This window comes from Chlamydotis macqueenii, chromosome 2 (assembly GCF_036417535.1).
Source record: "Chlamydotis macqueenii isolate bChlMac1 chromosome 2, bChlMac1.mat, whole genome shotgun sequence".
In the NCBI taxonomy this organism is placed as follows: domain Eukaryota; kingdom Metazoa; phylum Chordata; class Aves; order Otidiformes; family Otididae; genus Chlamydotis; species Chlamydotis macqueenii.
This window is the reverse complement of record NC_141557.1, coordinates 123104433-123128046: the sequence shown is the minus strand read 5'-3', so window position 1 is coordinate 123128046 and position 23614 is coordinate 123104433.

The following is a 23614-nucleotide window of genomic DNA, read 5'->3' as shown; positions in this document are numbered from 1 at the left end:
TTAATTTGTAAATGTCTTGACTATAATACACATGCAGTTTATTTTAAATTACTCTGGCAAAGTAAAAACTTCAGTAGGAGGAAGAAAACCATTGCAGTGTCTTGTAAAAACTCTGGTAAGAAGCCATGTCACTGAATAACATAACCAAACCATCTTGTGTCAATTGCAAAGCCAAAATAAGCATTTGGAAATCTCACTCTGTTTCAATCTCAGTAGCACTTGCAAACTGTGCTCTCTGGTTAATTTTGGGAAGCCCGAGTTGCTTATTATGTTCTTTCCTCTGAAAGGATGACAAATACATATCCTTTGAGCTGGAAGGAGCTAATCGTGCTATGTTTAGTCATTCCTGGATGAAAGAACAACTCAAAAGTTTGGAAAGATATGTATCTCAAAACAGTGGGGAAAAAAAAAAAAAGATAATTTTTAAGTGTACCACAGTATTTTTTTTTGTTCTTCCTACATCTCAAGTCAATTATTAGGTCAATATTTTTCATAATTTAAATATTATAATAAATGTCCAGTCTTTCTCCTGTCTTACGCTTTTGCACACTCTTCTGTGGAGCTGATACTATTTTGTACCCAGTTATTCCCAGACAGCTTGCAGGAAAGTGTACTGGCAGGAAATATGTATTAAGACATGCCAGGAAAAGAATTGCTGGGGCCCAGACACAAAAGGTGTCACAGAGCGTGGAGACCACAGAAAAAGTGGTTTGAATACAAAAGATGACACAAATAAAGTAGACCAAAGCAGGTCAATTTTAGCTGAAGAAACACAGAACAATTTGTGACTCAGGCTCAATCAGGTCTAGTGGACACTTCACAAATAATCATATCTGAATGAATTCTTGACTCATAGGTGGTCCAAAGAATTGCTTGGACGCAAAAGTTAAGATTAGGCGAATAGTACTTCTCCCTCATTACCTTTGGCTGTATTACAATCCCGCTTCAGCAGTCTGGCCTGCATTCCTGGGTGAAATTGTTCAGCTTGTTAGAGGATTGATGTGCTCCGGGGCATGGGCACCTGCTAGTGAACAATGATTATGTGCAAAGCACCTCAAGTTCTGGCAGAACTTAAGAACTAGTATCAACAAGGCCTGTATATGTGTGTGCATATGTGGACATATATAAATATATCATAGAATCATAGAATGGTTAGGGTTGGAAGGGACCTTCAAAGGTCATCTAGTCCAACCCCCTGCAAGAAGCAGGGACATCTCCAACCAGATCAGACTGCTCAGAGCCCCATCCAACCTGGCCTTGAATGTTTCCAGGGATGGGGCATCAGCCACCTCTCTGGGCAACCTGTTCCAGTGTTCTACTACACTCATTGTAAAAATTTTTTCCTTAATGTCTAATCTGAATCTGCCTGCCTCTATTTTAAAAGCATTACCCCTCGTCTTATCACCACAGGCCCTACTGAAGAGTTTCTCCCTGTCTCTCCTGTAGGCCCCCTTTAGGTACTGGAAAGCTGCTATAAGGTCTCACTGGAGCCTCCTCTTCTTCAGGCTGAACAGCCCCAACTCTCTCAGCCTGTCTTCATACGAGAGGTGCTCCAGCCCTCTGGTCATCTGGACTGTCTCCGATATGGATCTCTCTGATAGAAATAGGTGAGTATATGCCTCATGGCAGATATTCAGTGAGTCCAGGGCATCTACATGTGTTTGGTTAAACACATGTGCTGCACAAATTATTTAAACATACACCATTTACATATTCAGAATGCATAAGACCTAGTGGGCACATACCAGGGATGTTGCTCTGTGATTTCTTGTCTGTGATTTCTTGATATCCATCAGCTTAGTCAGAGAGACTCTGCCCCAGTGATACTACAGGATGTCCAGGAATCCCAAATAAATATAGTTCCCATTCCTCCCAGACACAACTTCCAGGTGAAAAAAAGACAATTGTATCCAGAGAAAGATCACCCAGCTAGTGACCCTATGACTTTTTAGCTGCCCTCATGTTACTGTATGGTGCAGAAAGGTCTCTTCTGACCCCCTGGTCACCTTGCACGTTTCTGATATGTCAGGATGCTTCATAACACCCACTTTGTGGGCATGGCTGGAGCTACTTTGCATCCCACCAGCTTAGATAACAGAGCTACTTCAGCACTGATCTTCCTGATAGCTACAGCCCTCTCTGAATCTTGCCAAAGTAACGGCTCCATCATATTCTACAGGGATCCTGGAGGCTGAGATGTTCCTACAGACACACAGATATCATAATGTTTATTAGAAGAAGTAGCATAATTCTCATTCTTTGGGAACTAGAAAATAAAACACTACTCTCTCCTATTATTCCATGCAGCAGGGTTTGAAACTCTGCAATCAGAAAGAAGCAAAACTAAAATCTAAAAATTGCTTTCCTTTTCTTGATCTTATTTTACACTAGATGAGTGCATGTAATTTGGAGAAAGAATGCATGGATTTTCTTGGAGTGCTGATATTTCCTACAAAAGTCTCCAGTAGCAAAAATAATGAGCAGAAAGAAACCCCAATGCACTGCACAGTAGCTCCTTTTATGATCAAAGAAGAACGTGAAGGTAAAACTTTATCCAGGAGCGATAATCATTATGATACCCCCTGAAGAGCAAGTTTGCTAGGACTAACTTCTAAAACTCTTGGAAAGTTTCCACACTCATTCACGTATTACACAGCTCCTGTAAACTGCTTTCGTTCTGTTTTATTTTGCTTCTTCCATGCTCTAGAAGTCATTTTGAAAATTAAAGAGATTTCAGCCTGCTGTAATAACTAACAATCCTGGCATGTTTTAATGGTTTGTCTTATTTGGCCCTCTGAGTATGCATCTTGCACAAGCAATCTTAAAATATGATTAGTTAAGGACAACAAGCTTATTAGTCTCTGTTAATGACGTTATGTGTTTCCATTCCTTGTCACTAATTTTATTAAATCTTTGCGGAGAAGCAGTAGCAGTAGTGAGCCCTCTGACTAAAACAGCCTGGGAAAATGGTCCTTACTCTGTCTTGCATTTATACTAACTTTATAATGGGAAAAAGTATAGTAAGAGGAAAAATCTAGGAGGCTAGGGGAGAACAAGAGGATCAGTTTGGTCTCAGGCATCTTACTGTAGTGAAATTCTGCCACTGAAATCAGTGACCTTCTGCATGAGCTGACTTTTAGGCCCATTTTTATCTCCAACAAAAGCAACGTTGGAAGGAAATACTTGCAAGACTGATGGTGCCCAGGCATAAGGGAAGATTCAAACATTGTATTAGGCTTCCCTAAATTATGCTGATGATCACTCTGGCAAATGCCAGGACCAAGAATATTAATTTTTTACCTCTATTTCCTTCCTCTTTCCTCAACTGAATTTGTCAATAAATTGGCTCATGTCCAGAATGCATTTTGTGCATTCAAACCTGGAAAAGTGACCACTTTAATACCACAGTGACAGTGAAGTGGGTCTCTACAGTGGGGGACAAAGCAGGAGCTGGCAATTTTTCTGAAAAATGTGGGTGTATTTTGAAAACAAGTGTTTTGTCTTCCACTTGAGAAATAGCTGTCAAGATATAATAGAATGTTTATGAACACTGTTTTAAACTTTAAGTAGATTTATTAAATTATTTCAATTCAGAACAGATTTTCCTGTGTTCTGTGTAAGGAGGTTGACAGCTTTTGTCTTCTATGTTTGTAGCTCATATGCAAATCCAAGTGATATGAATACTCTCCACTACACTGCAAATTGCAATAATTTCTGCGTAAACATGGGGATACATTTTCAAAGAAATGGGCAAGAGATTGATATGAGGACTAGAAGTGAGTAAAGCTTTTGAGATCAACCTTGACATTCAAAGCCACTTGCTTTAGTCTTCATTGCTCTGTTGTGGAAATACGGAACGTAAACATAAAACAAGAAAAACATGGTAAGAAGTGAAATTTGCTGTAATTTTGAAAGTATCAGTCAAGGGATGAGAATAAATGAGAAATGTCTTTCTCTGTTCTTGATCTATGTTTTTCATTTGAATCGAGAGGTTGGTGTATTGTTAGAGAAGCAGGATGCAAAACAGATTCCATTATATGACTCCTAAGCCATTACAATATAGTATTATAGTTACTAGCTTCAAAAGGGTACTCATATCTGAGTTCAAAATGGGTTATTGCATCCCAGTTGCACTCTCTGCAGACACTTATCTGCATAGACATTTGCTTCTCATGAAAAATGTATGATCTGAATTGTGAGAATAAATGAAGAGAAGCGAAGCAAAGAAGTTCCATTTTCAGCTAATTGCTGTCTGTCAGACAGCGCACTATTTCAGCTCTCAATTGTCCTTCGGTCTCTGTCACTGCTAATATTCTTTTTTTTTTTTTCAAACACTAGCTAAGCTGCAGTGTGTAGATTCAGCCTGTCTCAGATGAACTGCACTACAGGCCTTGCCTGCAAAAGTTTGCTGAAGTCAACTGGACTTTGTGCACCTAAGAAAGGAGGACCAAGTGATGGTATTTTAGCTTCTTGAATATAGTGTGGATTAAACTGGGCCAGGTGATGGGGTAACATATCGAACCTGCCCATCCAGCTCCTCTGTGAGAGGTGCCACCCTGCCACTGTCATAGCTCAACAGGAGAGCTGGCAGCTCCAGAGCTTTCCAGTGTCACAATCAGTAAAGCAAAACAAGCCAAAATCATTGCCAGTTTAGTTTCGGCAGCCTCTTACAGGAACAGCTCTACGGTGCAATCAGACACCCCAGAGGAGAGGTAGAGATCGTGGAGGTGAACCACTTCAGCCTTCCAACTTCCACATGTGAGACAGTGTCCACAGACACTGTTAGGAGATAAGTTGCAACAAGAACTTCAAGCTTGTGCATGAGAAAACTTAATGTCTCAATATAGGATAAGTTTATATCCAATTTTTTCCCCCTCTTTAATCTTGAATAGGACATGGCATTCTATTCAGCTTGAAATCCTGTTTTATTAAATTTGTCTTTATTTAGTTTGTAGTAGTATCAAGAACCTTGGAAAACTAAAGGTAAAAGATTGCAACATACAACGCTCACAACCATTGTGAGCCAAGTTATTTTGCTTTGATCTCTCCAGGACCAGGCTGATTTGGTCTCAGGAGATAAGCATCTTACCAATCATTGTTTTGCAGGAAAGGACAGCTGTGGATAGCCTTTTTCAAATAAGCCTGAAGGCTTATCATGTTCAACAGCTTAATTTTGACATTTCATGTCAGCAGTTAACAGAGAAGTAGCAACTTTTTCCTTCCTTAACTCAAACAGAAAATCTGTGCTTCAGTTTTATGCTGTGAAGGCTTTTCCCCACACAGGAGAATTTCTCCAGTGGCAAGTGTAGACTATTGCCCATTCGTTGTACCATGTGAAATGTTCCCTGTTGATACAGATGTTGGGTAATGTTGTATGTCAAGACATACATCTGCCTAAATCATAGGCAAAACCCCATCCATTTCCCAGGTTTTCCATTCTTGTGTGATTTTGTGGACTGATCATTCATCTGGGATAAACTCGTGGCACTATAAAGCAGGTAGCATCTGTACACTCTGTGGTATAAACATAGCCATGATAACAGCAAGCATCTCACTATCCACACCTTGAAGTTGTGCCTCCATGGTGTAGGGAAGGACAATGCATCAGGACGTGCCCTGTGACTGGCAAGGAGGGAGTTCAGGGGGTGCAGAGAGAGCACTCTCACCAGTAGGTTACTGACAAGCAGTTAGATTGAAGAGTCAGTCAGAAACCTTTTCCTAAGGCACTTTTTTACCTTCAGATGACACAGTTATTTCTTTTTTTCCCTAGTATTGTTTGAGGGATAAATAGTTTCCCATGCCAGCATTATGTTCACAGTCTTGAACAGCTCTTTGTTTAAAAAGAGAATTCAGGCACCCTGCCCACACCTTTAATTGCTATTCAAAGAAAGCAGTGCCTCTTCATCTCTTCCTCCTTTCATGTAAAAAAGACGATGCCATTTTTTTAAAATACTCCCTTCAAAATGGACCTTAAGACTTTCCCATTAGCTCAGTACAGGGGAATAGCTCCTTTGCATGTAGTTTTCATAACACATTCATAATGCATTCCTAAGAAATTGTCTTGGTGCTATGCAGTAAGTTGCACAGAAAATATTTTCTCATTGAGATTGTCTTGATCATTTTCTAATGTTTTAACGTAAAGTGTTCAACACAATGATATTCCCCCTAGTATGTTCAACCAATAGTTATTAAGAAGACCAATTTATTCACAAAGAAAATATAGCCTCTTGTTTTAAAATCTCTGTGTAGTTCCCAAGCTAAATATTCTTCAGTGGGAACAGAGAAATTAAAAGATTGCTGGGTTATAGGACTTGTATTATACAAGCCTTCTCAGTGCTCAATTCATAATAGTTTCCTGCATGCCAATCACATAAGTGAAGTCATGGTTTTAACTATAATTCCTGCTTTTCCATCCTACTCCATTTCCTTTTCTGTACTTACTGTCTTGCAAGTAGTTAGATCTTTCATGCGGCTGTGGAAATGTGCGCAGCATCCTGCTGCAAGATGTGCATAAAAAGCCATCTTCATTATTACTAGTCCTTATAAAGCTATTTAGTCTACCTTTTATATGGCTCATGAAATGCTAAAACATCAAGAAAAATCTCCTAATGTAGCTTTAATGCTGCTTTGCCTGACACAAGAATTGTAAAGTAAATCCTGAACTATAAGGCTTTATGTTTTATCCTCTATGTATTTTGTAAAAAAAAAAGTTGGTCATGTAGTATTAATGAATCTCTTTGCTGTAAATTGTTAACCCATCGATGCTGGGCAAAGGTAGTATTTTTCAGTTGTGCTTCTCTTCTTGAACTATATATTTAAATATATCACTCAAAAGATATACTAAAACCAAGAATCTGGCACAAAGTTCTGTTATGCCACAGAAATAACCTAAATGTTTCTGTAGAGGTCTAATTCCCCAGGACTTGTCTAAGAAGGAGCAGTTCATTTATCCAAAGGTATGAATATGACACACATATCAAACTATGTTAGACTTCTGCTCAAAAACTTTCATTCAGGATGAAATGGTTTGGAATGTTCAGAAGCAAATTAAATTTTCATAAATGGAAAACAGTTTTTGACCACTACCACACAAAGATCTAATGTAAGTCACTCTGTGTGCTTTAGATTTAAAACTTTAGTTAATTCTGTTTAGCTTGCTCGAGTATATCTGTGGAAAAAAACTATTAATGGAATAACACTAATTTGCCTTCCTCATGATTAAATAAAAAGGTAAAATCAAGGAGAAAACCAGTTCTCTCTGGTTTGATCTCTTACAAGATTTACTGACTTAACAATAGAGAGTGGAGTCTCACAGTTAACAGTATCAATTTTGCTTTCAAGGATTTTTTTTGTTTGTTTTTTTTTCTTGCAAAGCATGCACCGACCACTTCACAAAATCTACTTTTCATCATCATTTTCTTTGCTAGAATATGACTTTCCAATGGCCACTGCTGCTAGTCAAATTTTTCAATTTAGGAGCATCAGTAAATTACTTTAGTCACACTCAGTCTTCAATCATATCCTCTCCTCTGACCTCTCCCTGATGGTGGCTTAGTCCTACACACATCTACTCCCTTTCTTTTTCACTTACTTTTGTTCATTCTAGAGGATAAGGCTACATCTGACTACCACAGTTGTCTGCTCCATGGCTCCATTTAAACACCTCAGTCACAGCATACAAGAAGTAGCTGACAGTATTTAGTGGAGCGGTAGATTTCTTCACCTGGTGCAGCATAGATGTACTACTGCTTTTGTTTCAAACAATTCACATGCGTGAATAGAGGACTGCCATAGATGGATAACTTGAACATCGTACTTTGCATATTTTGCTACAGTGGCATAGCACTGGCTATGAATTTCAAGTCATTATCAGTTCTTCTATTTGTATCTATATCTGAAGATACACATTAATTACTCTATACTATCATATATCTTTTTCCTGCTGTAGTATAATTGTAGTATCCTGCAGTATAACTTCATGCACCCTCAGCAGTTTTCTAAAGAAAGGATTAGCTACCAGTCAGTCAGGCACTCCCTCATGTAAGGTTGCCATCACTGATCTTTAAGGAAATATTCAGTTTTCACTAGTATTCTCTAATTTCTTCTCTTAGCAGGAAAGTCAATAGCCCTCTTTTCCCTTCCTCTTCTCAACCTCTCCACAGTATCATCCAGAACATACTATAGCTTCTGCTGACAACCAATGTGAACTATCTAAAATTTGGCATGCTGCTAAATTATGTTACACAAAATCCACCAGATTTTTTGGCTGCAGGAGTCAATATAATCTCAAGGACCACAGAGAAATTATTCCTGAAAGAGTGGTAGCAATAGGCATGTTTAGACATGGTACAGTTTCAGCTAAGCAATTAAAAACAGAAAAAAAAAAGGCTTCTTGATTTAGTTGCAGATTAAAATCTTCACAATGTGCTATTTGCTTCAATATAGACTGAAGAATAATTCAGTAATTCACTGTGTTGGCCACTCTAGGAAAGGTGAAGATGAGCTCTTTTTGCTGTGGGTAGAAGAAGAAAGTCATGAAGATATCTATGAAAATATTTTCTTTCGAACACTTTTTTTCCTTCTTATTATAGTGTCATAGAGATTATTTACAATGCAGCAACCTTCACTTGGATCTGCTCTCCAGATGGAAAAGTTAGAAGTATTTCTCACAGGTTATTAGTACCAAATAAATGAGAGAAGATTTAGTAGTTCTGTCTCTGTTCAATATCCAGAAATTTGGATAGTTGAATCAGTGTAGGCTAGAAAGCAGTCTAGAAATACTGTGGAGTAATTTTACCAAACCAGCTAGTTTAGAGGTAAAGGAAATTAGTAGTGTTTAATGGAAATGTTTAAAACCATCAAAAATGTTTATCTATTATCTGCTTGCACTATAATTATATTATTTTACTATAATATTTTATATAATGTTAGTCTGTTGTGTGTACGAACACATCTACACAGACTCGCTGAATGTTCGCTAGAAACATGGTTACCTAATTTGCAGAAGCTATTTCTAATATTTTAAATGAATATAAAGTTATATTTGCAAATTAATTTTGTGATATTTTTAGTTGAACAGAAGTGCTTAAAACGGCATATGCTTCATGGCAAATTTAATTTTCAGTAATACACTGCACAAACCACTTGTCATGAATGGCATAAATAGTAATAAAGTCCATTTGAGACAGTCTGTATTTACTCTGCAGCAATGACTAATTATATTCAGGATACTGATATAACATATAATTCCAGAATGTATTCTGGAAAATATTTTATATTTTGCTGAATATTGTATATAAGATAGCCCAAATGGATTTATTAACTAGTACTATGTTATAATTGTATCAATCCAATACTAATTTGGACGATTCATTAATGACAGCTGAAACTGAGAAAGTAATTCTGACAAAAAAAAAAAAAGCCTCTAAATACATAGTGTGTTAGAGTTACAAAAAAAAAGCATTTTTAAAATATTTCAGAAATTTTTAGTGCATCATGTGTATCTTCTAAGCCTTAGTAAAGTGCCTAAGAGTATAACTCCCAACGAGAATAATCCTGTCTAGCAATTATTGAAAAATGACTTATTATTTTTGTTGAGATTCTAAACAAATTACTTCCATACAATGCAGTGAAGGCAAATAGGAAATAGAGAATCTTTCCAGTGTCTATATTTCCAGCATATGTGTCTATGACAGATTTTAACAATAGAATAGAATAGAATAGAATAGAATAGAATAGAATAGAATAGAATAGAATAGAATAGAATAGAATAGAATAGAATAGAATATTTCAGTTGGAACATGCCTCTGACAGGCACAGGGTATCAACCACCTCTCTAGGAATCCTATTCCAGTGTTTGACCAGACTACCAGTAAAGAAATGCTTCCTAATGTCCAGTCCGAACCTCCACAGGTGCAACTTTGACCCATTCCCACAAGTCCTGTCACTAGATACCTGGAAGAAGAGCTTACCACCTCCCTGTCTACTTCCCCTCCTCAGGAAGCTGAGCAATGAGGTTGCCCCTCAGCCTCCTTTTCTCCAGATTAGACAAACCAAAGTCCTTAGCTGCTCCTTGTAGGACGTTCCTTCTAGCTCTTTCACCAGCTTTGTTGCCCTCCTCTGGACGCATTCAAGGACCTTCACATCCTTCTTAAATTGTGAGACCCAGAACTGCACAGAGCACTCAAGGTGAGGCCACACCACGGCTGACTACAGCGGGATAATCACCTCTTTTGAGCAACTGTGTTTGATGCACGCCAGGATGCAGTTTGTCCTCTTGACTGCCAGGGCACGCTGCTGACTCTTATTGACCCTGCTCTCACTAGCATTAGTTATTAGAATGAGCAGAAAACAGCCATTTTTTAACCAATCTAAAATAAAAATGGTAGAGATTTCTCTACAAAATTTAGAAACAACAAACCCGATTTTGAACAGCAAAACCAAATATTTATTGGTAACTTTTCAGCTTTAGTAGATTTAAAACATTACTTTTAAAAATTGGTTTATGCAATTAGAACTTTAAAATGAAATATCAAAATGCTTGTATTTCAAAGAAACAAAATGTTCTAACTTTTCTGACATTACTTTCATTAATTTGTTCATCATTTGTTCCCTCTCTGTAGTCCTGGTGACAGACACCTTCCTGAGATAATGGACACACCATACTCTGCTGGGACCAGAGTACGGGCTGGGATCTTTTGCTAAGGATCTTTCAACCCTTGCTCAGAGCAGAACCCATGCCCAGGTTTGTCTTTGGAACATCTTGCATCCAGACTGCGCAGGCTTGTTCCACGGCTGTGTGCTTGCTCTTCTCCCATAGGGTCATTTCACCTCATATAGGTTTCTAACTGTCATATTAGACTACAATGTACTGCAGACTGCACTGATCATTTCACAGTTCAAAAGTCTATTGCAGGTTAAGAAACAAACTGCTTTCTTTAGAATTTTAACAAAGAAGTTTTTCATTTCTTCTATTGTGTATTAGTCGTAGGTCAGCTCATTTCTGCTAACCTGATGGAGCCAGACCAGAGAAATACATTACAAAGAATAAATAAAAGCAATCTACCAGTGTAAAAACACAGAAACAGAGAAACAAACAAAAGCTATGGCCACCTCATTGAAGCTACAGTGGCAGTGGTGGCTCAAAACTCTAAATCTCTGCCAGACTTCAAGACAGGACAATGATACAGTGCATGGTACATCTATAACACATGGTAAAAATTAAGTTTGTCTCCATCAGCTCTACCATTCCCACAAGTGCAGTTTCTCTTTGCCAAAAACTTATGTGCTGAGGCTGGTTATGTTATAACATGAATGCTTTGTAGACAACTCTGACAGGATGGGGGGAATGCTGGACAGGTCTGGATACCACCTTCCAATAGGGTCCTTCCTCTGGAACCATCTCTAACAGGCTCAGCAGAAGAGCCTAAATTGCTTGACCCCTAGTATAGCATGTGATAGAGAAATACAGCCAGGACCAACCCAGTTCCTGTCCCAGTGGCCAAATTCAAAGCCTGGGAAGACCTGGTCCAAGCCAGACCATTTCCTTGGGGGATTCCACCCTGTAGCAAAGTGTGCCAGATCAGCTGCCCACCCTTCCTGGGCAGTGGATTCTGTCCAGACTGGGAAAGATGCAGAAGTGAGATTGGGCTGTGGGACAACTGGGCTGTCACAGGGGAGGGAAGGAGCTGACCTGAAGCCATGGCTCAGAGAAAAGCCAACCTACCATCTGGTCTTGGCACCCCGGGACACCTCCAGTAGGCAGAGCCTGAGATCTGATGTCAACTGCAAATGGGGTGACTAGTTAAATGACATGTGGTTAGTGATGTGACCAGGTTGCTAATAATGTTACTAAGCTCATCCCCACTACAACTTGTTAGTTACATGTAATTTTCTTTTTGTTAACTTAATGAAGAAATATAGAAAGAAGCAGATTCAGACTGGACATAAGGAAAAATTTTTTTACAGTGAGGCTGGTGGAACACTGGCACAGGTTGCCCAGAGAGGTGGTGGATGCCCCATCCCTGGAAACATTCAAGGCCAAGGTGGACAAGGCCCTGAGCAACCTGATCCCTGCTTCTTGCAGGGGTGTTGGACTAGGTGAAAGGACTAGGTCCTTTCCAACCCAAACCATTCTATGAGAGGTAAATTTCAAACAGCAAATGAAAATAAGCCATCAGTGGGAGTGCACTGGACACTGTGGGACCAGCTCTCCTGACCTGCAAGAAAAGTGATAGGGGACATGGACCTTCCCTATGAAAACATCAAGTGGCCCAGTATCTCTGAGGGCACCTAGGAAAATACTTTATACTATACAACACTACATTCCATAGGTTTTTTTCCCTTTATAATTTCCTTTTTTGTGTTACTTCCCTCAAGGAATAGTCTAACATTAGAGGGGATTCATCAAGGACAGACAAATGCAACCTCAGAGCTTGATTCAAGATCTGAAGAAATCCTCAGAGTCCTCACAGTGATCTCAAAAGAATTATACTGTTTGGATATTTTCTCATGGAAGATATCTCACATTTTAGCTGACATTGTGCTGTTTTCCTCTTACATAGAATCATAGAATCATAGAATCACATGGTTGGATGGGACCTATAAGATCATCTAGTCCAACCGTCTTCCCACTACCATTGCTGCCACAGCTACTAAACCATATCCTGTAGCTTCTCATCAAGCCGCCTCTTGAACACTGCCAGGGACGGAGACTCCACCACCTCCCTGGGCAGGCCGTTCCAGTGCCTTACCACTCTTTGAGAGAAAAAGTTTTTCCTCAAGTCCAATCTAAACCTCCTCTGGTACAACTTGTGGCCATTTCCTCGGGTCCTGCTTGTTGCCTGGAAGAAGAGGCCAAACCCCTGTTCATCACAACCTGCCTTCAGGAAGCTATAGAGTGCAATGAGGTCTCCCCTGAGCCTCCTCTTCTTCAGACTAAACAATCCCAACTCTCTCAGCCGCTCCTCATAAGAATTGTGCTCCAGACCCCTCACCAGCTTTGTTGCCCTTCTCTGGACACGTTCCAGGGCTTCAATGTCTTTCTTGTAGTGAGGGGCCCAAAACTGAACACAATACTCAAGGTGCGGCCTCACCAGTGCCGAATACAGGGGGATGATTACCTCCCTGCTCCTGCTGGCCACACTATTTCTAATGCAGGCCAGGATGCCCTTGGCCCTCTTGGCCACCTGGGCACACTGTCGGCTCATGTTCAGCTGAGCATCAACCAACACCCCCAGGTCCCTTTCCTCTTCACAGTCCTCCAGCCACTCAGCTCCGAGCCTATAGCGCTGCATGGGGTTATTGTGGCCAAAGTGCAGGACCCGACACTTGGCCTTGTTGAACCTCATGCCATTCAGCTCAGCCCAGTGATCCAGCCTATCCAGATCCCTCTGAAGGGCCTCCCTACCCTCAGGCAGATCAACACCGCCACCCAACTTGGTGTCATCTGCAAACTTACTGAGGGTACACTCAATCCCCTTGTCTAGGTCATCAATAAAGATATTGAACAAGATGGGCCCAAGTACCGACCCCTGGGGGACACCACTTGTAACAGGCTGCCAGCTGGACTTGACTCCATTAACCACCACCCACTGGGCACGGCCCCCTAGCCAATTCTTTATCCAAAGAAGGGTATACCTACCCAGTCCACAGGCAGCCAGTTTCCCTAGGAGAATACTATGAGAGACCGTGTCAAAGGCCTTGCTGAAGTCCAGGTAGACCACATCAACAGCCTTTCCTTCATCCACCAGTCTGGTCACCCAGTCGTAAAGGAAATGAGGTTGGTCAAGCATGACCTGCCTTTCGTGAACCCGTGCTGTCTGGGCCTGATCCCCTGGATGCCACTCATATGCCGAGTGATCTCACCCAAGATGATTTGCTCCATAACTTTCCCAGGTACAGAGGTCAGGCTGACAGGCCTGTAGTTCCCCGGATCCTCCTTACGGCCCTTCTTGTAGATGGGAGTCACATCGGCAAGCCTCCAGTCCTCCGGGACCTCCCCAGATAACCAGGACCGCTGGTAGATGGTAGTTTTTCTCCTAAAGAATGTTTTAAAAGAATGTAAGGGCATTGATAAAAGTACACACAAGAGCAAGGATATTCAACATTAGTGACAAATATCCAAGCTGACACTCCGTTATTAACATTTGCCTTTTTGTCCCTTGCTTAATGCTGTCGGGAGCAATGAGGGACTGATGGAGGGATTTCAACCCTGACCGGGTTTATTTGTGCTTCTGACCTTCAAGTGTGCTTTCATTTGGCAGAAACTAACTATTTTCTGAAGAGTTAATGCAGAAAGTATTTTAAAATAAAAAGGCAACTGAAATGTTACTTTTGAATGCTATCAAGATACAAGTCACGAATATGAAAGGGTTAATCAAAACTTTCACTTCTCCTAAATATAGTGATCTGAAACATAAGGGAAAAAAAGCAGGCTAAGTTTCATATTTCTGAAAATTACATTCCAAAATCTGCTAGATTGAAAGAACATGATACCAGCACTGGCTTTCCTACATAGCACTTTGGTCAGTCTCTTGAACTTCTTAGTAAGTCCTAGTGATGGCAAGTTGTCTGCTAAGTAGTTTATATTTTTCAAAGGAAGTTATCTATCTCTTGAGATAAAACAGCTGCTGCTGTTAAAATTCATTCAAATTCTTTTTTTAGAGAAAGAAAGAAGATTAAAATATGAGGGTTTTTTTCTAAGATTTTCAGCTACATAAATTGATACTTGAGCAGAACAAACAAATTGGCTCGTATCTAGGCTTAAAACACATTGATTCACTCAAAATTTTCCTTACTTTGCTGTCCTTGCTGTTCCACTCCACATCTCCATCAATTTCTCAGTATTTTGGAGGTCTCATTTACTTCAATAAATGAAATAAATGGACCTCAGAGATCCCTCTGAGAGCTGAGGTGGCAGAAATCAACTCTGAAACATGAAAATTGAACTGAATCATATGTAATGTGTTCAGTAATTAAAGGTATTTTCAATATTTTAAACAATAATTAGGGTTTAAAATGTGGAAAAAAATTAGTATTTCAAACACCCACACTTTTACAATGAACATACAGATCAGTTGGTTGTGATTTGGGAGAAGCTATTTTTAGAACAAGAGCCTTATGGAGAAATATTTTCCATTTGCTAAATTTGAGAGAAGCAGTGGACAAGCTTCCCTGGATGGTAATTTATATCTGGTTTTATCCAGGTTCAGGAAATGTTCACCTTTGTTCCTCAACACATTTGAATAAAAGCCAGCAGTAAATAAAAAGGTCATGAGTGTTTTACAGAGGCTTTCTCCTGCACTTTCAAAAAAAGCCACAGTGTCTGTGCCACGGTCTCTGCTCTTGAGCTCTGGTCCCCTGCCACACAGAGCTGTACACTGACCTAACTCGCAAGGTCACCTACTGAATGCTGCAGTTTCTACATCTGAAGTGATTAAAAATTCCCTTAATTGCTGCATTGGAATACTCAATATCTTTACAGTTTTTGGATTTGGTATACTTTCACAAGGTTAGGTCAATTTAGGCAAGTATGTTAAGGTACGAGAATGCAATTGCAGCAGTATTTCTATAGAGATGCAGGAATAAAAGAGTACAAGCAATCATTCCGTTACAAAAAATAATTTCCCAAGGAAATGCTTTGACTGAAGGGATGAAAGGCTGGCAGATGGTGTGCAGTACATCAGGGTGTGGATAAGTCTCCCCTGACTGAGAGTCTGACTTAGCGTCTTTAGAAAGCCACTGTCCTGTCATCAGAGGTGTGGGAGCACGCTGAGACGGCGCTCCTCACCCACTGATGGGAGCAGAAACCACCAACCCTAGCATGGGATAACCCTGGTTTTGGGGACCTCTGTTCGTCAGCAGGCAGGATTTCGATGTTGAGAGCTGGTGGGAGGAATTTACATATGAATGCGCTTTTTTTTTTTTTTTTTTTTGCCAGTAAATGTGTAGCTCAGGCAAAAAGCCAACTTAAAGAATCAATGTAAAGAGCCAATTTTTGTTTCAAAAGTTGGAGTTTTAATTGGATAACAGTGTAGCAAATGGTTTGAGCTAATAAAGGAATCAGGTTAAATATGTGGAAGAAAAAAAAATATTTGAATGTAATAGAAAAATTAGATTTGCCTGTTACATTTCCATTAAACTATCGTATTCCTGCCGGAGCAAGTAATTCAACTACATAACTCTTGTCCTTTTACGGGCAATTAATAGTCCAGTGAAAATAAGTTGTTCAGGGAGATTTAGAGTCACAGCAGAAATTAGCATAATTCTGACTGCAACCGACTGCAACCACCAGCCTCATGGTGCTTTATATAGTTCTTTCTCTCACAAGAATTTTTTGAGATTCTAGACAGAAGCGTTGTGCGAAGCAAGGAAACACAGCGGAGCCCTGTGAAATCGCTTGAATGGCCACAACTACACACACACTCACTATGTGCAGAAGATGAATAAAGGGTGATTTACTTGACAGAAAACGCTTGCGTGAAAGTGCTCGTGCAACAGAGTTCACTGGACCTAGTGAACACAGGCTGCAATATATACTTACCTGATCCACCTTCATTGTATACACAGTGTAAAGTTGTTGTACACATACTGTTGTCTGTCCGTGACTGTTTAACAGTACTGGCCCCCAAAATCCTTGACAACTCAGGGAAAGGAATTTTCTGAATCTCAGAGAAAAAGAAGTCTGAAAGTAACACCAAATAAAGAAAAATTTTTTGAGCCATGGTGGTAAAATCCTGAGATGAACTACATTGAGATCTTACAGACTCTTCTTCCTGGGACATATTTAAGAGTAACCCTCTGCACTACAGCAACTATGCAACATGCTTTCAATTAAAACTCCTTAACTTTCATAGAAATTGCAGTCAGGAAAGCACAGGTAAAGGCACAGAGAGAGAAGGAAGAGAGCAGAAGGTAAGAGACAGAAAGGCAGAATGTGTCAGGAGAGAGAGGCAGGCCAGAACAAAAGGACGCACACTAAGATATGGGGTCAGCAGAAAGCAAGTCTTTCAACTCCACAGACACTGTCACAGCTGGGAAAGATTTATACTGATGTAACCAAGACCAGGCCCTTTATTACTTTTTATCTCAATTCAAACTTTTAAAAAATGGATATTTGTTTCTGAAATATGAACAATAGCAACATGATTAATTTTGGTTATTTGCCTTTTATAAGTGCTAGTTTTCCAAAAAAAAAAAAAAAAAAGAATGACTGGATGCTCATGGAAAAGACCAACAGAAAAACCCAACTGTTTCTATGCTCAGTATAAGTCTTGGAACTACAGCAGTTTAATCTGTACTGTACGTGCAGGGCACTTTTCCCTCACTTTGCAGCTTCTGTAGGTGTTGACTTAGAGAGGGCATCAGCCACTCCTGTTCTGCTGTAGTAGAGCTTTGGACAAGCGAAAGCAGGACTGAAAAGAAACAGAATCAAAGAGACTGCCTGGCTTTCTGTTTCTTTGGGGCAGTCCCATCCTGCCCACCATGGAAGCAGGTTATGAGGAACACCTATGCTCAGAAAACGTCAATTCAAGCAAATACAAAGAGAAAAGGGTTGACAGGATGATTAGCTGTGTAGAAAGTCTGCCATTTGCAAAACATCAGGATAGCTTAACAATACAGAGTAAGGGGATAGTTCATTTAACACATTCTCTAAACAAAGAGAAACAAGTATCACAGAAAGAATTATTTCCATTAAAGGACAGTTTTTCTGCAGCATCACATGAGTGTATCCCAAGCATGAGTGAATTTAGACTGGTATCAGGATGCTCAAATCATCACAGTATTGAAGGCTCTGGAGTAGCTTTTTAATTGGAGTAGAGGCAAGAAAACATTTTTGTTTCGAGATAGAGCTCAGTGAATGTAATAACATCTTTTGAATAGTTCAACTGACTGAATAAAATCTTTGCTATCAGGTCTTTGTTGCTCTGTCAAAACAAATAATTACTGTATTTAATTAATTCCATTCTTCACTTCTTTGCTGCTCATCTGCAAGGCTCGGGAAGACTTTTTTCCATTTTCAAGAAACAGGAAAGCACCTGACAGTTGTTCGCTTGCCCTCCTCTGAAGCAGTGGGGATAGACTACAGCGTGGTCCTGTCAATGGCACTGGGAAAACGGGACTTTGGTTCCTGTCTCTTATCTGTGATTAAACTACTGACCAAATATGGGAAAGGGGTCCCTCAGAATTGCCTGAGGGAAATCCCCAAGATTTCACTCTTCTCTGTAGAATAAATCATATGCTGCTTCCTAGGACCGGTTGAGCATTTTATCTGACGAATTCCTGGGACATCCAGTTGGGACCAATTTCCTCTGTCTTCTCCTGTCCTCCTTTCACGCACTGAAGATTTGCTGGTTCTGGTCTTTTGCACTAAAGATCTAAAGATTTTTGCAAGCTACAGTAAGGCATTTGGTGTTCTGTGATTCAGAGGTCAGAGACTCTCTGTACTGTACAACCTGTTGTACAAATACAACAATGGCAATCACTTGGGATGGTGGAAAAGGGCTGAAGAACCAGGCTCATCGCTTTCTCTTTATTAGCAGTTTTTCTCACAGCTCAGTTTCTGCAGGGACATCTGCAGATGTCTACTGCTATCCTAGGGCTGAGGACAGGACACTGGGCTACCGCTGTGCACATTGCAGCCACTGCAACATCTCCAGAACAAGTCTGGTCTTTTGTGGGTCTAGGATCTCAGTGCATCCCTTAGCGATGAGTCTGCTTCTTCAGTAAAACACAGTGAGTGTAACTCAGGCTTCACCTTAAACAATCTTTTAGTCCTAACTCTAGTAACCTCAATTTCTTATCTGTACTCTGACATTTCTCCTTTTCCATTAGGAAGCAGATTAGCAGCAATAGGAAGTATTGGACCTCCTTTTAGTTTGGTACACCTAGTTTCTCTTCTACCAAAGCTTTAGTCACCAAAGCCTCCCATGCTACTGCAACTTGACCAATGTATTTGGGGAAGTAGCATATTTTGATTTCATTTGTTCTTTTATCTGAAGATGCAGCTTTGTGCCTTCTGAAGCTCTGACCAAGCTTCTGGCCAGAATCTAAATGGGTAGGTGAAGTCTGTATCTCTGAACATATTGGGAATGAGTCTGCGTTTAAAAGATAGGGTAGAGATTCCATCCTGCAAAATGGAGAATTTAATCTTCCACTTCCATAGAATTCAAGGGTCCACAACGAACACGGGGTACAAACACCTCATTCAACCCACAAGAGTGTTTTGTTCCCTTTCTCTTAGTTCATTTCTCTAGCTCGTGTGCTTAGGAACTTACTACCTCTATGCTGCCACATGCTTTCCATCTGAGAAAGTCATCGTGATGGATAAGAAATTAAGGCAACAGGAAGCAGTGAACTCCCACTTGAATTTGTATTAACTAATGCAATATTTAGGTTTTTATCACAATGATATCTCCAAACACCATACAATAAACAAAGATAACACTGATCATGACCTAAAGGACAATATATTAAAAACAACCCTGATTTGGAGACTCTAATAGAGAGCAGCTCTCCAAGCAGTCTCATTAACTGTGTCACTACTCAATGCAAATAACAGCAAAGTCCAATCCTAAATGAGACCCTAGGAACATAATTGCCTGCAGTATAACACCTATCATTCTGACTATACTATTATTTATTTAAAATGTGTCAGAGCTTAATATTTGTGCTTTCCTTGAAACACAACTCTTCTGTCATCATGTTCTGATGACTCATCATTCAAGCTACTCTAATGATTCATAATAGACAAGTGTTCTCTCAAATTAAGGGTACAATTAAATATGATTTTGGAGTACAGTTTTCTAGCCTTTTCCTAAACAAAGTTTACTCCCTGTGTTACCAGAATCTGTTCTTGAGAACTTAACAGCTTGAGAGTTGACAAGGACAAGAGTGATTCAAGCAAAAATCGGTCTGAGAAAAGCATGTGCTTACATATATAATGATGGGTCAAACATTTGGAGGTTTGGGGAGGGGGTTTGCTTAAAGGCTTCCTACTGAGTCATCAGAGAGTACTGGGCAAGTAAGGATGTTCAAACTTTCTGTGTATAAGTATTTTTAAAGTGTCATAGCCAACACAGTTGAAGACTATGGTTTGAACAAACAAGACAGCTGTGTAAGACAGGAAGCTGGGTAGAAGGCTGGTTTTAGATGATGCTTTACATACTAGCTATCTCTGATTTTGAATCTTTAATTTTGGGAAAGTGATGCCACATGGTAAGATATTTCAAGCATTTAAAAGCTTGATAAATGCCTGTTATCAACAGTTCTAATGATAAATTCATTGTTCTGTGACCTCTTTGACTTCACAGACATGAATTTTATTCCAGCATGACATTGCCACAGAAATGGGTGCTTTCATTTTTCTGTGTAAGGCAAAAACGTAACTGCTACAGCTTTCTAAGCCTAGCTTTTTGGGGTTTATAACAATTTTCCTGTTAGGTGAAAGAGATTATTTAACCTAAACTTTGGGACACACTCTAATATGACAAGTAAGTCTGAGGGAAGAGACTTTTGGCTTTTGCATGGCTTTTTTTTTCTCATATATAAGCATGTTCCCTTTCTTCTTCCTCCATCTGCCAAAATATGTTGCTTGGGAAAAGGAGAAAGGTCTGAATTTTCACTAAGCCTACTTCAGGTGGTACTGATATTATAAAGGCATTTATCTGCATAAAATCGATTTAAATATAATTTGTTTTCAAATGCCCAGAGAGTAGAAAGCGGTGTGTAGAACAGCTGAGACTATCTCTCATGGCACATTTTAATTCAACTTCTGTCTTTCTACACGTGGCCAGTGGTAAGAAGAGCTCTGTAAAAGCTGGTTTTTAACCATCTGCTCTTTTTTTCAAGCACTCCCTGCTTTTTCAGCCCTTCATACTGGGCCTGAGAGCAGATAATTCCTTTTAAGCCTTTCTTATAGCAGTAGCTACCACGGTGGTTCACAAATTCTCCTTTGAAAGGCTGCAAGGAAGTACTGTGCAGTATGATCGTGTATCTCGAGCCAGACAAGTTGTTTGTGTTAGTCAGCTACCTAGAATTAAAGTCTGACTAATAATCCTTTCTTTGAAAGGACTAGCTAGTACAGAAGGTCACCTAAAAAGGAAACCCACCTCTTATTTAAGAGAGCATTATACCATTCTTGCTGCTCTCATGCCCAGACAGAGAAACACAGCACAGCCCGACTTAAATCTAAAACTCTCCTACCCTGAGCATGTTTTTTTTTCTGTGGGTATTTAGTCCCTTCAGGTGCAGAGAGAGAATGCGGTCTCTGCATGGCTGAAATTCCCCTCCAACACCGGCCTCCTGGTATGCTGGAGGTCTCCACAGTGAGAGCTCTCCACTCCTTAAGGAGCCGCAATGCCACGCCAAGGTGCGTGAGACTAGCCTGACGTCTCTTCACTTGTGCTGAACGGGGAAATCAGCAGAAGGTTAACGTAATTAGATTTATCTGTCTTATAAAAAGCTTTGCGGCATTCTAGAAGGATTAAACTTCTGCGTGCAGTAACGCTCGAGATGTATTAAAGAATTTAGTGAGTTTATTCTTTTCTTTCTGATACTTCCCCACATGCTGATAAAAGCCTCTCCCTGTAGGCCGCGTTTGTATCTCAGTTCTATTTTTATCTCTCTCAGGCTTCTTTCCTGTCACTGTAAAATATTACATAGCATTTCTATCTCAACCTAGCCAAGTTTAGACTGTTTCTAACACTGCCTTCAGGGTTTATAAAAATATACACAGTACTATTGAGAAAGGTGATGGAATTACATGGGAGGAAGAGAAAGTTGGATGCCATGATGAGATACGAATATTTCAATAGAAGATAGCACTGTGTTGAAAAACAAATAAATAGATGGGCAGTATTTAATATTACCACAGAAACTTTTTAAAAACAGAGTTTGCTTCTTCCAAAATAAAAGAAAAAAAAAATTAAAAATCTGAAGTACAGACGCGTTCAGTGATAGCCTCTCTCCTGTAGCAGCAATTTTCCCTCCTAAAACTTCATGAAATAACCCCCTGTTTTCTGGATACCTACTAGTCTCAGCTATCAGAATGCCCAAGTCTCAGACGAACAGCCACTGCACAAATAAACATCAGCCATGGGTGCAGAGCAGAGGTTCACACATTTCGAATGCACCCAACTACTCATGGAGACACCATGCAGTGTGAATTAGGGAACACGTCAGGACTTCCTCTGCCGAGTTTGCAAAGGCTGGTGTTTCTGACTCTAACAGAAGCTGGAGCAGGTAGGTAATTTTCAGAAAAACATAAATTCATCCTGAATGCAATGAAAGTAAATGATCAGTGAAGTCAGTGAAGACTTTACCCCTTAGACTTTCTTACTGAGAGACATTTTAGTACTGAAACTTGCTGACACACAGCTCAGACTGTGACTGGCTTGCACTTGAACTTAGAAGGAAAATTTTGAGCATTTGAAGTAGGAAAGCCAGTATAGAAAGCCAGTGTTACTAGAGTTTTCAAGAGAAAATAATTATCTAACTCAAGCCACATAGTCAGTTTTGGAGATTTGAAGTCTGACATTAAAGGTCCCATATCGACATTGAGTCAGAGAGAAGCTTGCAACATAAAACTCAGTGCAAATTTTCTTCATAGTGTCTTGAAAGAGCAATCTCATTACTGATTAATTATTACGCACGTGCAGCTCTGCTGGCAGTCAGCATCACTGTGTGCAGGCTTTCCTGATGAATCCTAGGAAAACTCAGCAGTATAACTTTTGGCCATCCTAAGAACAGACCTGGGAAACTGAGATCTGCAGATAGAGAATTAATTAGATGACACTGCTGGAGACACTGAAAATTTTTAGGCCTATTTTATATCTGAAAAAAATTCTCGAACATGAAAGGCAGCATCATAAAATCTCTCAAAATAAGAATGTGTAGATGTTCAGTTATAGGGAAAACACTTTTTCCAACAAGTAGTTGTACCGACAGAGAGCTTTTCAGCACATCAGTTCAATTTTTTCCCTCCATCTTCACAGGAGTCTTTGTTGTCAGAAAATACAGCTTGCAAAGGCTTCTGCTTTTGTCAAAATTTATAGCACGCTTTCATTGCCATTCTCTCTGCATGTCGAACAGATCTGACAGACAACAGGAGCCTTGTGTTTATTACTGCAGTTACGGGCTGTAAAAGATCTCGTACATGGCTGGGAAATATATTTTGTCCATTTCCTCCTGGATGAACACAGAGCCCTAACCACATAATTTTTTCTCCTTAGGAAAAGAAGACAGACGTAGGCAAATTTCAGGTGGGAAAAATTAGAAAAGCAGAGTGAACTGTAGAATTGATGCACATGTAGATAGATACGTTAAGTCAAGTCGTCTTTACCCAGTAACTCTGCATTATCAACTCCAGCCTTGGGAGAGTTGTGGTGAACTCTGTCATCTCCAGATGCTATTTCCTTTAAGTGAAAGGCATAACTCTTTAAACCTGTATGAATGAATCAAAAGCAAAAAAAACCTAAGTTCAGTATTTCAATAGCAAAGGGAAAAAAATAACATTGTGCGGCATCTTCTCTTCCACATTGCCATGTATGTGACACTTTGAATGCATATTTAAGTGAGCCTCACATGAGGAAGCATATATTTGCCTGCATGAGCT